This window comes from Phyllostomus discolor, chromosome 5, assembly GCF_004126475.2.
Source record: "Phyllostomus discolor isolate MPI-MPIP mPhyDis1 chromosome 5, mPhyDis1.pri.v3, whole genome shotgun sequence".
Taxonomy (NCBI): Eukaryota; Metazoa; Chordata; class Mammalia; order Chiroptera; family Phyllostomidae; genus Phyllostomus; species Phyllostomus discolor.
This window is the reverse complement of record NC_040907.2, coordinates 104,459,751-104,474,883: the sequence shown is the minus strand read 5'-3', so window position 1 is coordinate 104,474,883 and position 15,133 is coordinate 104,459,751.

Sequence of the window (15,133 nt, the reverse complement as noted above, 5' to 3'; positions counted from 1 at the left end):
GTATCACCCAGTAAAGTCTACCTACATGTAGATTTCTGACTGTATTGGCAAAATGAGTCTTATATTAATCTCTTCTCCTCCCAGATCCCATGGGAATAACTGAAAAACCATAAAAATAATGCAAAGGTTTAAAAGCATCAAACAGAAAATCTTCCCATCAGATGATCAGAAACTCCAAGAAATTTATGACTGTGGGTCAAGGGGAAATACCATGAGGGAGGATTCCATTAGGGCACTGAGACAAAGTACCTTGAAAGTAACCTGGGAACATCTCCCTGTCATCATAGATTCAGGTAAGGAAAATAACTATCTACATGAAATAGCATTAACATCTCCTAATGCATTCCTTTACCACAATGCGAGGGACCCCAGCTCACCTGCCTCTCTTACACATCACCCTCCTGACAAGGAAGAATGAACCCCAAGGTGAGGGCAGAATAAAAACCTAAGCAGGAGAAACTGAAATCTTGTGTCACAACCAGTGCACTCATGTACAACCACTACCCAGGATCTGCAATCTAGAAATCTCTTTAAAAGTGTGAATGCTAAATGGTCACCCCGTTTTCAGGAAAACCAACTGCCTTAAAGAGACACACTAAGTGGACCAGTACACTTCAGGAAATATAGGTAATTCCAGAAACACAAAACTTAAAAAATGTTGGTCAAAGAGTGCCAAGTGTCAGTGATGCAGGATGGACAAGTCCTGGGAATCTGCTGCATAGCATGGTAACTATACTTAGTAATACTGTATTGTATACCAAAAATTTACTGAAAGTAGATGTTAATTGTTGTCATAAAATAAAATAGTAACTGCATGAGGTGATAGGTGTATTAATCAGTCCTATGCAGTGAACATTTCACATGCATATGTATATTTAAACATCATATTTTACACCTTAAAAATATACACTTTTTATTCATTAGTTACACCTAAATAAAACTGGAAGGGTGGATAATATCAGAATTAGTATCCTTGGAGAGATGAAAAATAATCCTGTGGATTAACACAGAAATTAGACTGTGTCCTATCAGAGCTAAGGACAAAAAATAAATAATGTCTTGATATAAAACTCAGTAGAAAGACCAGCAAAGCTGAAAACTAAAGGATAATACCTAAAAACATCTAGAAAAAGTTGGGAATGAGTCCAAAATTATAAAACATTATTACAAATGAGACAGGATTAAATTCTCATACTACAAATACAACATAATATTTTTAATGGAGGCAAACAGGTAAGAAAATCCAAGAATATTTTATAATATCAAAAAATTATATTAAAATATTGATGCATAAGTTATTGGATTTTATAATTGCATACATAAACATATATTATGTAAGTACTGGAAAAAGCAAAACTGAAGCATCAATATTGCCAACATAGAAATCAAGAGGAAACTAAATGAGAGAAAAACGTATCCTATTAATAGCAGGAATTGTTCCTTTGACCTGAAGAATGGATGGTCCCCCCAACTTTTTGTGGAGCTGACTCCCCTTGTTTTATGGCCTCCATCAAGGATTCCACCCAGGGAAGGAATTTGACCCAATCCATCAATGCTCCGTTTTCTTTTGATATCTTTTCAGAGGGCTCATTTGTTTTACTCATACTGCCAACAGAATAATTCTAAATTCATATTAATTTATTTACTTGGTTAACGTTTCTTTCCATAACTATAAAGGTAAGATCACAAAATGCGGAATATTTGTAATTTTTAAATGTGTCATTGTATTTCTGTGCTTAGCTCAATGCATAATACATGATAAATATTTAATAAGTATTCCTATTTTATATCCTTTTCTCAATGTTTTTTCAGGTTTAAAATTTTTCTTTAATTTTCATTGAGGTAACAGGGACATAACATTTTACTGGTTTCATGTGTACAGCATAATGATTCAATATTTGTATGTAATTTTATTAATTTAATTTTTAATTCTATTTACTTATTTATTTATTTATTATTTTTGTTCAAGTACAGTTGTCTCTATTTTCACCCCACTATTCCCACCAGCCCCACCTATCCCAACTTCCCACCAACCATACTACCTTCTTGGGCTTTGCCCTAGTGTCCTTTAAACACAATGATTGATGACACTACCCTTTTCCCCCATTATCCTACCCCTCCTCTCCTATCGTTAATGTCAGTCTGTTCTTCACTTCAATGTCTCTGGTGGTAGTTTGCTTGCTTGTTTTGTTCATTAGGGTCCACTTATAGGTCAGATCACATGGTATTTATCTTTCACCGCCTGGTTTATTTCACTTAGCATAATGCTTTGAAGTTCCACCCATCCTGTCCTGAAGTGTAGTAGCTATTTATTTCTTTCTGCAGTGTCATATTCCATGGTGTAAATGTACCAGAGTTTTTTGATCCACTCATTTACAGAAGGGCATTTAGGTTGCTTCCAGCACTTGACTATTGTTACTTGTGCTGCTGTGAACAGTGGGGTACATAGATTCCTTAGAATTGATGTTTCAGGATTCATAGAGTATAGAACCAGCAGTGGGACCACTGGATTGAAAAGCAGTTCCATTTTTAGATTTTCGAGGAAATTCCATACTGTTTTCCACAGTGGCTGCACAGGTCTGCATTCCCACCAACAGTGCTAGGGTTCCCTTTTCTCCCCAACCTTGCCTGCATCTGTTTGTTGGTTTGGTTCTGATGGCCATTCTGATCAGCATGAACTGCTATCTCATTGTGGTTTTAATTTGCATCTCTCTGATGGCTAGTGATGTGGAGTATCCTTTCATACATCTCTGGGCCCTCTGTATGTCCTCCTTGGAGAAGTGTCTGTTCAGGTTCTTTAGAGCAAGTAGAAGGAAGGAAATGATCAAGATCAGAGCACAATTAAATGCCATAGAGGCTAAAAGGACAATTCAGAAGATCAACAAATCCAAGAGGTGGTTCTTTGAAAAGATGAACAAAATTGGCAAGACTTTAAACAGACTCATCAAGAAAAAAAAGAGAATGGACGCAAATAAATAAAATCAGAAATTAAAGAGGAGAGATTACACAGGTACCACAGAGATACAAATGATTGCAAGAAGTTACTACAAAAAAAAAACAAAAAACAAAAAACTATATGCCAAGGAATTTGAAAACTTGGGTGGAATGGACAAATTTCTAGAAAAAACATAATCTTCCAAAACTGAATGAAGAAACAGAAAGCTGGAACAGACCAATAACAGCTAGTAAAATCAAACAGTAATTAAAAAAACTCCTGGCACACAAAAGCCCTGGGCTGGATGATTTCACAGGAGAACTTTACATGACATTTAAGGAACAGCTAACCCCTGTCCTTCTCAGACTATTCCAAAAGAAGAGCAAAGAAGAGCAAAGATTCCCAGACTCCTTTTTATGAAGCCAGCATCATCCTAACCCCCAAACCAGAGAGAGACACCACAAAGAAAGAAAACTGCAGGCCTGATAAACATAGACACAAAATCCTCAACAAAATATTGGAAAACCACATCCAGCGATACACTCAAAAGGTCATACACCATGATCAAGTGGGATTCATTCCAGGGATGCAAGGGTGGTTCAATACTCAAAAATCAATAAACATAATACATCACATAAAAAAAAAGGAAAGACAAAAATCACATGATCACATCAATAGATGTGGAGAAAGCATTTGATAGGGTACAGCACCCATTTTATGATGAAAACACTCAGCAAAGTGGGAATAGAGAGAGCATTCCTCAACATATAAAGGCCATATACAAGAGACCTACAGTCAACATCATACTCAATGGGAAAAAAAAACTAAAATCTTTCCTACTAAGAACAGGAACAAGACAAGGATGTCTGCTTCCACCACTTCTATTCAACATAGTACTGGAAGTCCTAGCCACAGTGATGAGAGAAGAAAAAGAAATAAGAGGCATCCAAAGTGGAAAGGAGGAAGCAAAACTCTCATTGTTTGCAGAAGACATGGTAGTGTACACAGAAACCCTATAGACTCCACCAAAAAAAAAAAATACTCAGCCTAATAAATGAATTTGGCAAAATGGCAGGATACAAAGTCAATATGCAGAAATCAAAGGCATTTTTGAACAACAACAATGAAATATCAGAAAGAGAAATCAGGAAAAAAAATCACACTTGATATAGCAACAAGAAAAATAAAACACCTAGGAATAAACCTGAACAAGTAGGTAAAAGTCCTGTATGGAGAAAACTACACAACACTGAAGAAAAAAATTAAGGAAGACACAAATATATGGAAGCATATACCATATTCATGGATGCGAAGAATTAACATCATCAAAATGTCCATACTACTCGAAGCAATTTATAGATTCAATGCAATTCTTATTAAAGTACCAATGGCGTATTTCACAGATATTGAAGAAACACTCCAAAACTTTATATGGAACCATAAATGACCCTGAATACGTGCAATAAGCTTGAGAAAGAAGAACAAAGTAGGAGGGATCACATTACCTGATAACAAACTGTATTATAAGGCCACTGTAATCAAAACAGCCTGGTACTGGCATGAGAACAGACACATAGAACAAAAAGGTCAGTGGGAGAATATTCTAGTAGATTTAAAGTACCAACAAGTAGAAAACAGATAGGAGATCCTTTGGAGAAGTATAGCGATAACTGCGATATTTTGCCCAACTAGCAAGGTGAAAGAGAACTAAGACTCTTATTAGAGGGGACAAAGATTGTAAGCTGAATCCAGAAAATAGAGCACTAGCACTTGTGTGAGGTTAGATGGTGAAATATAGTGAGAGTAAGGGACAGAAATGAGGGGTAGTGTGTGAGAGAATAAAGTTAAGCATAACAATAATAAAGCTCTGGATGACAGTGAAATGGGCCAAGACCAGGTAGGGTTGCTGTGTAGTATTTACAATAATATGGAACAACAATTATTCACAGTAATAGAGAAATAACAATAATATCAGAAGAAATATATGATCTGAGTAAGAATCAAAAGTAAAAGACAAGGGTAGTGTATTATTGGAATATGAGTGAAGTGAGAGAAGAAGAATTAAGATACACTGTGAAAGGGAGAACAAAAAAACAGTCAAACAATGTAATTAAACAAACAAAAGGAAGAATACTAAACAGAAAGAAGAGAAAAAAATTAAAATAATAAAATTAAATTAAAATAAAAAATAGAATGCAAGTTCTGTAGGGTAGCAAAGTGAAATTTGTTTCAGTTTCCCAGTTCGTGTTAGCCTTCTGATTTTTCTCTGGTTCTGTCTTTGATTCTTTGGTCCTCTGACAGCTTCCGGTCTTATTGTCTTACACTTGGGGGAAAAAAAAAGCCTCCTGCTGACTTTAAACCCTGCAAGACAGTTCTGCTGGTCTTCCTGGCCACTGCATGCAAAGAGGGCTAGGCTTCACTTTTTTTTCTTTCCTGTAGTTTTGCAAGGATAGGGGCTAGGTCTGGCCTGCATTAGTCACATTCCCAGCCTCCAGCCCAAGCCTTCTGAGTGCTATGGCTCCCACCTTTCAACTATGCCAGGCCAGCACCTTTAATCGACCACGTCGTGCCACCTGTGAGGTGCACTGATTAGGAGCAACCTGTTCTTCTCCTCCTCCCCCTTTGCTGGCCTGGATACTGTGCATTCTCAAAGCCCCTTCCAGGCAGTTTAGTTCCCATATTAAATTAAGTCTCTCTGGGGACTGCTAATTCCCTGAGCCCCTGCTGACCTCTTCTGTTCCCCTCCTCCTTCCTCTTCGCTGGCTAGGCTACTGCAAGGGAGGGGTCCTTGCACAGCAGCTGCACACATTTTTTTTTTTTTTTTTTTTTTTTTTTTAGTGTTTCCCTTGGTTTCAGGATGTTGTTTTTAACAAGTGCTGGGTTTTTACACAGCCCAACTCTCTGACCAGTCCCAACTCCCTGGGTCATGGTCAGTCACGGCCCAACTCTTCTCCCGTCTCCAGGTGTCTCCCTGCTCCCCGATTTCTCTGGTACAGTTGAGCCAGTGACCATAGTCCAAGCTGGGGAATGTCCTCTGTTGTGTGTCTCCCACAGTGTCTTTATCCCCCCAGCCACTTCAAGCATCCAGGTCTCTCCTAGGTGGAAGTGGTTTCCCTGCTCTGGGAGAGGAGGGGGCTGCAACATTAGAATCGCTGTCCTGGCTCTCCTCCAAAACTCCTAGGGCAGCAAGGACTGGGACTGCAGCTGTGCCCTGCAGTCCCAGCCACAGGGCCCTGAAGCTTTTTAATGTCCTCTGAAATCTTTGATTTCCAAACTTCATATAAGCTGGGATTCTCTTTGCTGCTCACTCGGTTCCTCAGAAGATCAGCTAGGGGTCCCAGCTGGGTGCACGAGCAAGTGGGTTAAGCTTCTACCTACTTTGCCACCATCTTCCAACTCAATATATATATATATATACTATTGGTGTTCAAGTACAGTTGTCTCCATTTTTGCCCCACCACATCCCTCTACTCCACCCATCCCTGCTTCCCACCCTCGAACCTACCCTTTAGGCCTTGTCATGTCCTTTATTCATGTTCCTTGATGAGCCTCCCCCTATTTTCCCCCCATTATCCCTCTCCCCGCTTCCCTCTGGTTACTGTCAGTTTGTTCTTTTGAAATAAACAACTTTTTTTTCATTATTTTTTTTCCTTTTGCTTTTCTGATTGGTGTTTTATGTTGCCTTGTTCTTCCAAATTGCTGATTTGATCCTCTGCTTCAGCTAATCTGTTATTAATTGCTTGTAGAGTATTCTTCATTTCAGATATCGTATTCTGCATTTTTAACTGGTTCTTTTTGTATTTTCTAGGTCTAAGTTTATACTTACTGCCTCTTTATTTAAGTTCTCACTAACTTCATTCTCTCCCTTAAGTTCTTTCTGCATTATTATAACCATTGTTTTGAACTCTGTATTGGGTAGATTGCTTGTGTCCATTTTGTTTAGTTCTTTTTTTTCTGGAGATTTCCTGTGTTTTCATTTGGGGCATGTTGCTCTGTCTCCTCCATTTTCGCTGTCTCTCTGTAATTGTCTCTGCATATTAAGTAGATCTGTTATGTCTCTTAGTCTTTAGAGTAGTTCTGTGTTGTAGGTGTCCTATGGGGTCCAGTTGCAGAGTTTCCACGATCCCCTCAGATAGGTGTTCTGGGAATGTTCATTGTGTGAACTATTTGAGCTCTCTTATTGTAGTTGAGTCTTGATTGCTCTTGTCTCGTCCGTGGGGTTGACCATCGGGGTGGCAGAATGTGAAGATTTACCCTGACTGCAGTGCAGGGCTCCTGTGTGGGGATTGATCCCATGAAGTCAAATTCACACCAGCAGTATATGGTGCCTGCTGAGATGTCCCTTTAGGTGTTCACTTGTGAAGCTAATTGGGTGGTTGTTTGATGTGTTCTGAAGCTCTCCCCCAGCTACATTCGTTCTGGATTACTTTGGGAGTGACTTCAGTGCAGGTCAGTATCAGACACTGCCTGTGATCAGCCTTGGGCTATCTGTTAGCAGCTACAAAGTGATCCTCAGTTCGTGGCTGCCTCTGCTGGGACTGTGTGTGGGGGGAGGGGTGGGGGTGGGCAAGGTGTATAGCAAGGCTGACCTCCACCAGTATTGAGCCTGTGGAAGACATTAAAAGGCCCAAGAAATCCCACAATTCACCTCCACTTTCCAGCTGCCTATTAAGCTCAGTCACTGAAAAAGCTTTGGTGATGCATAAGTTGTGTGAGGTAGGTTTTAGTGAGTCACCAGGTAAGGGAGAGGGGTTGTCACCAGGTTGACCATATTCAAGCTTGGTGTCAGTACTGGTCCTAAGGCCACTGAACAAACACCTCGTGGTACACTAATCCACCACGTCGCCACCCATCTGGGGGCCTGTGGACCTTGTGGTGAGTCAAGATCCTCAGAGAGTCTTCTGGGTGAGGCCAGCAGAGTTTATCAGGCTAAAACACATTAAGATACGGCTGTGTGGAGGAAGGGCTCTGCACAGGACATGTGCATTGGTTGGAGTGTATGAGGGGAGAAATGGCCTTCTCTCTAGAGTCCCAAACACAGTCTCTCCCTTTTGTCTCCTTGAGCCTGCCTGGACCTCTTGAGAGTGTTCTAACAAAGACTGCCCCATGGGGCCCAGGCTGTCCATAGCTAGCTGATTCCTCCATAGAGTGCACAGTAAGTTTGGCAGGATGAGTCCACAGGGAATCAGGGAGGGTGGGGTTGGTGTATCTTCCCAGGCTGATGGTGCATGGAAGGGAGTCCTTACTCAGGAAAGAATCATCTGTGGCAGGTGTGAAAGAAGGACTCAGCACAGGGACTCTAATGGCAGTCCCTTCAGTTGTCTCCCCAAAGCCACATAGCCCAGTTTCTTCCTGTATGACTCCAGTCCACTCTGAGCTGCTGACTTTTGCTGGAGCCCAGGGCAAGTGGTTGCAAACAAGATTTTCTGTGCTGGCCCTTTAAGAGAGTGCCTGAGTTTCTAGCAGTCTCTGGTGTCCCCCTCGAGGATGAAATCCCTGCAGTTTTCACAGCCATATGTTACGTGGACCCCTCTTCCCAGCACTGGTGCTCCAGGCTGCGAAGCCCATTGTGAAATTGAGACCCCTTACTTCTTGGGGGAACCTCTGTAGCTGATGTACCATTCTGTATTCTCAACCGTTGCATGCGGGTTTGAGGCCAGGACTTTTTGTGTCTCACCCTTCCTACCAGTTTCAATGTGGCTTCTCAAATCCTTAGTTATGACTTCTGTTCAGCTAGTACGTAGCTGGTTATTCAGGTTGATTGCTGTACAATTTAGTTGTAATTCCAATTTGGTCCCGGGAGTACCACCTACTCCACTGCCAGCTTGGATCGCTCATATCTTTGCTCTTTCATTTTGGAAGTAGAAGCTCCTAAGGCTCCATGTTTTTCACAGCAGTAGAAGATCAGCTTGATGGCCCAGGACCCTAGACAATCCAATGAAGGGGCACAGCCTGCCTTCTCAAGCTCTGTGCAAATGGAACCCTCAGGCTAACACTTCACCAGTGTTCTGATCACCCTTTGACTCACCACTGAGGTACCTAAAATTAACCTACTGACTTGACCCTTGGCAATGGTTTGGTTTCCCTCTTTAGAGCCAGACATCATTTGCAGAGAGAATGGGACAGCTGACCACCTCTCCCAGGGGCCTCCAGGTCCCTGGGGTCCTCCAGACACCCTAACCTTCCTTTCCATCTGGAAACCCCAACCCTCAGTTCACTTGCCTGCATTGATACCTGTAGGGGATACACAAGGTGGAATTGTACCTCCAGGTCCTTCCTGGGGGTGTGGAAGGTGATTTCAACCTTAACAACGGACCCCTTCTTCAGAATTGTCCAGACAATGTAAAGGAGGGTTCTCTTTTTAAAAGAAAAATGTGCTATTCTCTGATGTGTTCCACACATACAAATTTTTCCTTCAGTCACCCCTCTGCCTATGCAGATTCTCCCACGGTGCTTAGAATGCTTAGAAGAAAACCTGCCATTAAGGATCAAATGGGTCCTGGGGTGTACCTGATGAAGACCAAGAAGAAAGGGAGATTACATCTTTTGTTGGTAGAGGATTGCATGAATGGGGTCAGGAGGAGGGAGACAAGCAGAAGTTTGCTTTCTGTGTTTTGCCTCAGAGAAAGAGAGGGACACACAGGGTATGTGGGGTGGGTGGGGTGGTGGGGGGCAAAAAAGGGTTGATATGACCTGATATTTGCTTGGGGTTCAGGAGGAAACTACCATGCAAACTGAGGTCCCCCAGAGAAAGGTCTCACTGTATTTCTTTTCCAGCCTTGGGCTCCTGTTTGGGTGAACACTGAGTTGAGAGCCAGAAAACCTGCCATAGGAAAAGGAATTACCACACTTCAGAGGTTGGCGATCAATCCCCTGGTCCAGGTGAGACAGAGGGTGAAGCATGTCACGGGGGTGTTCTGTGGCCAGCCAAATAAGCAGAGAGGGAAGGGTGGGTCCGACTGAGCTCAGGAATTCTAGACTTCCATTTCAACTACTATACAATGCAGCTTGTACCTAACACTGGGCAAACAACTGTTTCAGACACCACAATTGTTGCTTGGCAGCTGGGTGTTAAGTTCTCAAACTCATTACCTTCCCTTCACTGCTATAAGTACCATGTGGCTCCTCCACCTACATACCAAGAAACTCTCTTGGAGAGAAGCTTGGAGGATGATGGGAATAAGAGCAGTTGAAGAGTAACCCTCAGAAGTCTGTGCATTATTACCCTGATGGAGGCTGACACTCTGGAGTGCAAAAAAAAAAAAAAAGGGGGGGGGCACTGACTGATGAACTGAGGTTTCACTTACAGACCCTTCTACATTTTACATTTTACTAATTTTATTTTATGTCCATCTTTTCTAACATTTTGAGAAAAAAGGAAAGGGGGAGCTCAAAATGATAATCGTTAGAAACTATCAGAAGCTTATTTTGACTTATTCTCTCATTGGTGCTTTGTTTCCCTAACATGCTTCTTGGAGGAGGAAGAAATAGTCTGAGTTCACTTTCAGGGCCCCTTTGGAGCCAGACATGCTAGTGGTCAGTGTCCTTGGGACATGAGCAGCATAGCATGCTAATTCGCTCATTTGCTCATTCATATGGGGAAAACCTCTGGCTCTGTCTATCCTAGCGCACATGAGATACAGGCAGAGGCCTTTTCTTTCTCTTTCTCAAATCATCTGCCCACATAACAGACATGATAAACAGAACTGAGGCCTGTAGACCAAGATCAAGCCTGACTACCTAATGTCTTTCTTTCTTGCTCACTTCTTCTGCACTGTGGGGCTGGAGTTAGGGGAGGTTTCATATTTTCTGGGATGGGTGGGGTGGAAGGAAGCAATGGGCCCAGGAAGGTCTTTTAGTCCTCCAGTTGGGCCTCCTTGTAGGAGGTGTGCATCAGGGTGTAAGTGTGCAAAGCACAGCAGGCAATTAAGTATAATTATTATTTTCCCCATTTTACTTGTTACTTGGGTATATTTACCTCTCTGAGCAACCTCATAGGGCAGGATAAGTAATAGATGATTACTTGTTATCATCTATTAGTACTATAAATCATACCACCATCTCTGAAGCTTAGATCTGTTTACACCTTTCACCTGGCTGGCACATGTGACTAGTTTTCCTAGAAAGGCAAAACTCAGTGTGCTCAGGCCCCAGAGCTAAGAGCACAGAGCTCAGAGCTGGAAGGCCTTCTCTGAAGTCTGGCTCTGTCTACTTACTTGTCTCTTAAGGTAGGTCACTTACACTTTCTTTGACTTGGTTTTTTTCTCATCTTATATGTTAGCTGTTCTTATTACTGTGAAAATAGGGGCAAGTAATAGGTGCAGAGACCAAATAACTAGAAAGGCTGGTGGTATCAAATATAACCAGGGGAAGGGTATACAAGTCAGGTCAGTCACCAGTTATAATTGCCAGTGGGCATGGGCAGGTATGAAGACAGAATCATAAGGAGGCAGTGGTGGTTAGACAAGGGAGGTCTCTGCTGTTGAACAGGCCAGATTCCAGTGGATTCCCAGTGAAAGAATTCATCAGCATCCCAGCAGACAAGCCTGGAGCGACCCTGATCCTCAGCTCAAGGTGTTCTGACCTCTGGCCTTCTCTTCCAGGTGCTTCCTACTCAGACAAAAAGAGGCCTCACATTTCGGGAAACTTGCTGTTTTCAAGATGGCGGTGGAGTAGGTGGATGTTGTGTTTACCTCCCCAAAAACAAAGTAGAAATACAACTAAATTGAGGAACGATCACCCTGAATAACCAACTAAAGACTGGCTGAAGAGAAGTTTTATAACCAAGGATCTGCAGAAGAAACCACATTGAGACTGGTAGGAAGGGCGGAGAAGTGAAAAGGACTGGTCCTGCTCCCACGGAAGGTGGCTAAGATCCCAAATGGATATCTCAGCTGCAAGGTCCCTCCTGAGAGGCCTGGGGTCTAAACACCAGGCCAGGCTCCCAGGCTCAGATCACCAGACCCGGGCAGAGACACCCACAAAGCATCACACTGTGGAAAGTGTCAGGGTTTCTACCTGCCAAGGAGAGGCAGAATCCACTGGAGACCCTGGCACCCCTCTTAAACAACCAACACACAAAATTTCATTTGTAGCCATGCAACCTGAGCTCCAGCAAAGGTAAGGCGGTGCAAACTGGAGTCACCTAAGGGGAGTCTGAGGTCTGTGGCCTTAGGGAGAGACGTGGTGGGACAGCAGCCAGGATCCGGGTGCTGAGTCATTCTCAGATACTGCCATAGCCATCTTTCCTGAGCAGAGCAATGCCATCCTGGAGGAAGGTGATTACCCTATCCTCTAGAATCCCTCCTGCCCCTCCTGGCAGATCTTAAGCTTGGCTGAGGAGCCAGGAGCATAGGCATAGTGGGGTAGAAGTCTGAGGAGTCTCAGGAGGAGGATGATCAGTAACTGGCTTTGGGTGGGGCCTTTCCTCCCACTTTCCTGTGAACCTGACTGGTGCTTTGTCCTCATAAAAGACCCAATAGAACCACCCTCCTGGTTTCTGGCAGTCCCAAACTCTGGGCTTAGGAAGTCCCACTCTGCTGACTACCAGGCTCTGCACTGCCGAGGTCAAGGCAAAACCTGGCACAGACACAGTCCTGTGGCTCTAGGGCTGGGGATCACATCCACCACCTTCCCTCAAACTGAAATGTCACATCCTTCTCACAGGAGATCCACTAGCCCCATCCTCTTGTTTTCACCAGAAGCTCTTTCAGTGACTGAGCGCTGGCTGGCAGCTGGTGGACGGAGGCAGAAAAAGGCAGATCTCGGAGTGCCTTGGGACATTTGCTGGCATGCTCCTGGGCCTAGTGCTGGTACAAGCTGGCCTTGAAGTGGAGTTTGGTCTTTCCTATGCTCAGACAGGTGCCACAGAGACAGTCATTAACTGTGGATGCCTTCAAGGAGGTTGCAGAGGGCCAGGCACTGACAGTGTCTGACATTGGTCTGGGTCAGAGCAATGACCCTCTTAAGGGGCCAGGAACCAACATGATAACTGGCCAGCACCAGACAACACTGGTGATGGATCCAACAAACTTCACAAAGAGTATATCAGAAGGGAGATTGCATGCCCTGGCTGGTGTTGCTCAGTGGACTGAGTGCCGGTCTATGAACCAAAAGGTCCCTGGTTGGATTCCCAATCAGGGCACATGCTTGGGTTGCAGGCCAGGTCCCCAGTTGGGGGCACACAGGAGGCAATCACACATTGATGTTTTTCTCTCCCTTCCCCTCTGTTTAAAAATACATAAATAAAATATTTTTAAAAAGGGAGACTGCAGCAGGTACTAAATTCTGCTGAGACAAATTTTGTTTCCTATTTGTATTTATTTTTATTTTTTTGCTTTTCTCTTACTATTTATTTATTGCCTTCTTTTCTGGGTTTCATTTCTCTTTCATTTTATTTTTTGTTTACTAATTTGTTTTTATTTCTTTTTATTTTCTTATCCATTTTTCCTCATTGAAAATTTTTATTTATATTTTATATTATTTCCTAATTTTGCCTTTTAATTTTGATTTAGTTATTTTTGGCCAGCACCAGCACAGTAGCTCACAAGCTGTGTTTGGGATTGAGCCTCATAGCCAGCCAACTTGAGTTTTGATCCCATGCACTAATGGATCAACAGCAATCAAGTGTCAATTAAAACAGGAGGGACCCCAAAACCTAAAAATAAAGAACATTCCAAAGGCACCAAGCTGAGGCTATCAAGGAGACCACACCACTGGGTCCCACAGAACACCTACCACATAAGGCCACCACATGAAAAAGTCAGAGCAGATCTATCTAATACAGAGAAACAAATACAAAGAGACAACCAAAATGGGAGAAAAAGAAACAGACCCCAAACAAAAACAGAAGAAATTTCCAGAAAAACATCTAAGTGAAATTAAAACAAGCAATCCATCGGATATGGAGTTCAAAGTAGTGGCTGAAAGGATGTTCAATGAGCCTAGAGAACCATAACAGGATTAAAAAAAAAAAAAAAGGACACAGAAACCATGAAAAACAATGGGATGAAAATGAAGAATACCGTACCTGATGTAAAGAATACTCCTACAAACAAAGCCCAAAGTGAGCAGAAAGAAGGAAATAATGAAGATCAGAGAAGAAATTAAAAAATAGAGTCTAAAGGAACAATACAAATGATCAATGAAACTGAGCTTGTTCTTTGAAAAGATAAACAAGATTGAAAACATTTAAGCAGACTCATCAAGACAGAAAGAGAGGGTGCACAAGCAGAATGATAGAGGAGAAGTAACAACTGATACCACACAAATACAAAGGATTGTAAGAAAAAATTATGAACAAATATATGCCAACAAAGCAATCTGGAATAAAAGGGTAAATGTCCTAGAATCACACAATCTTCAAAAAACAAAATCAGGAAGAGTGGCAGAATCTCAATGGACAGACTACAACTAGTGAAATTGAAGCAGTAATCAAAAATTCCCCACAAATCAAACTCCTGGACTGGATGGTATCACAGGTGAATTTTATAAAACATTCAAAAAAGAACTAAGACCTATTCTCAAACTGTTCCAAAATTTAAGAGAAGACTTCCAAGCTCATGTTATGAGTCCAGAAATATTCTAATTACAAAACCAGATAAAGACACTATAAAGGAAGATAATTATAGGTCAATATCCTTGATGAATAGAGATACAAACATCCTCAACAAAATATTAGCAAACCTGATCGAGCAATGCATTAAAAAGAGCATACACTATGATCAAATGGGATTTATCTGGTGATACAAGATTAGTACAATATTTGCAAATCAATAAACTTGACACATTACATTAAAAATAAAGGCTTTGAGAAGATGGCGGCGAGATAGGTGGGAGCAGAGTCTACTTTGCCCTGCACACGGGTGAAACACCTAGCCGATCTTCTGAGGAACAGAGTGAACAGCCAATGGTATCCCAGCATATATGAAGATTGGAGACCAAAAATTGTAGAGGACATTGAAAAATCAGACGGTGAGACAATAAAACCTGTAACTGTGCAAAGACCACAGTTAGACCCAAACAGTGTCATCCCAACAACAGAGACAGTGAGACAAATTTCACTTTGCTACTCCAGAGGACTTGCAAGGTAAGAGTGGTGAACTCCAGTACACCTGCTGGAAGAGGAAACCTGCCAACAAAGCAACCACCAACAGATAACAATGGAAGAAGGTGAAGGAGGGAGTGGAAGCCACACCA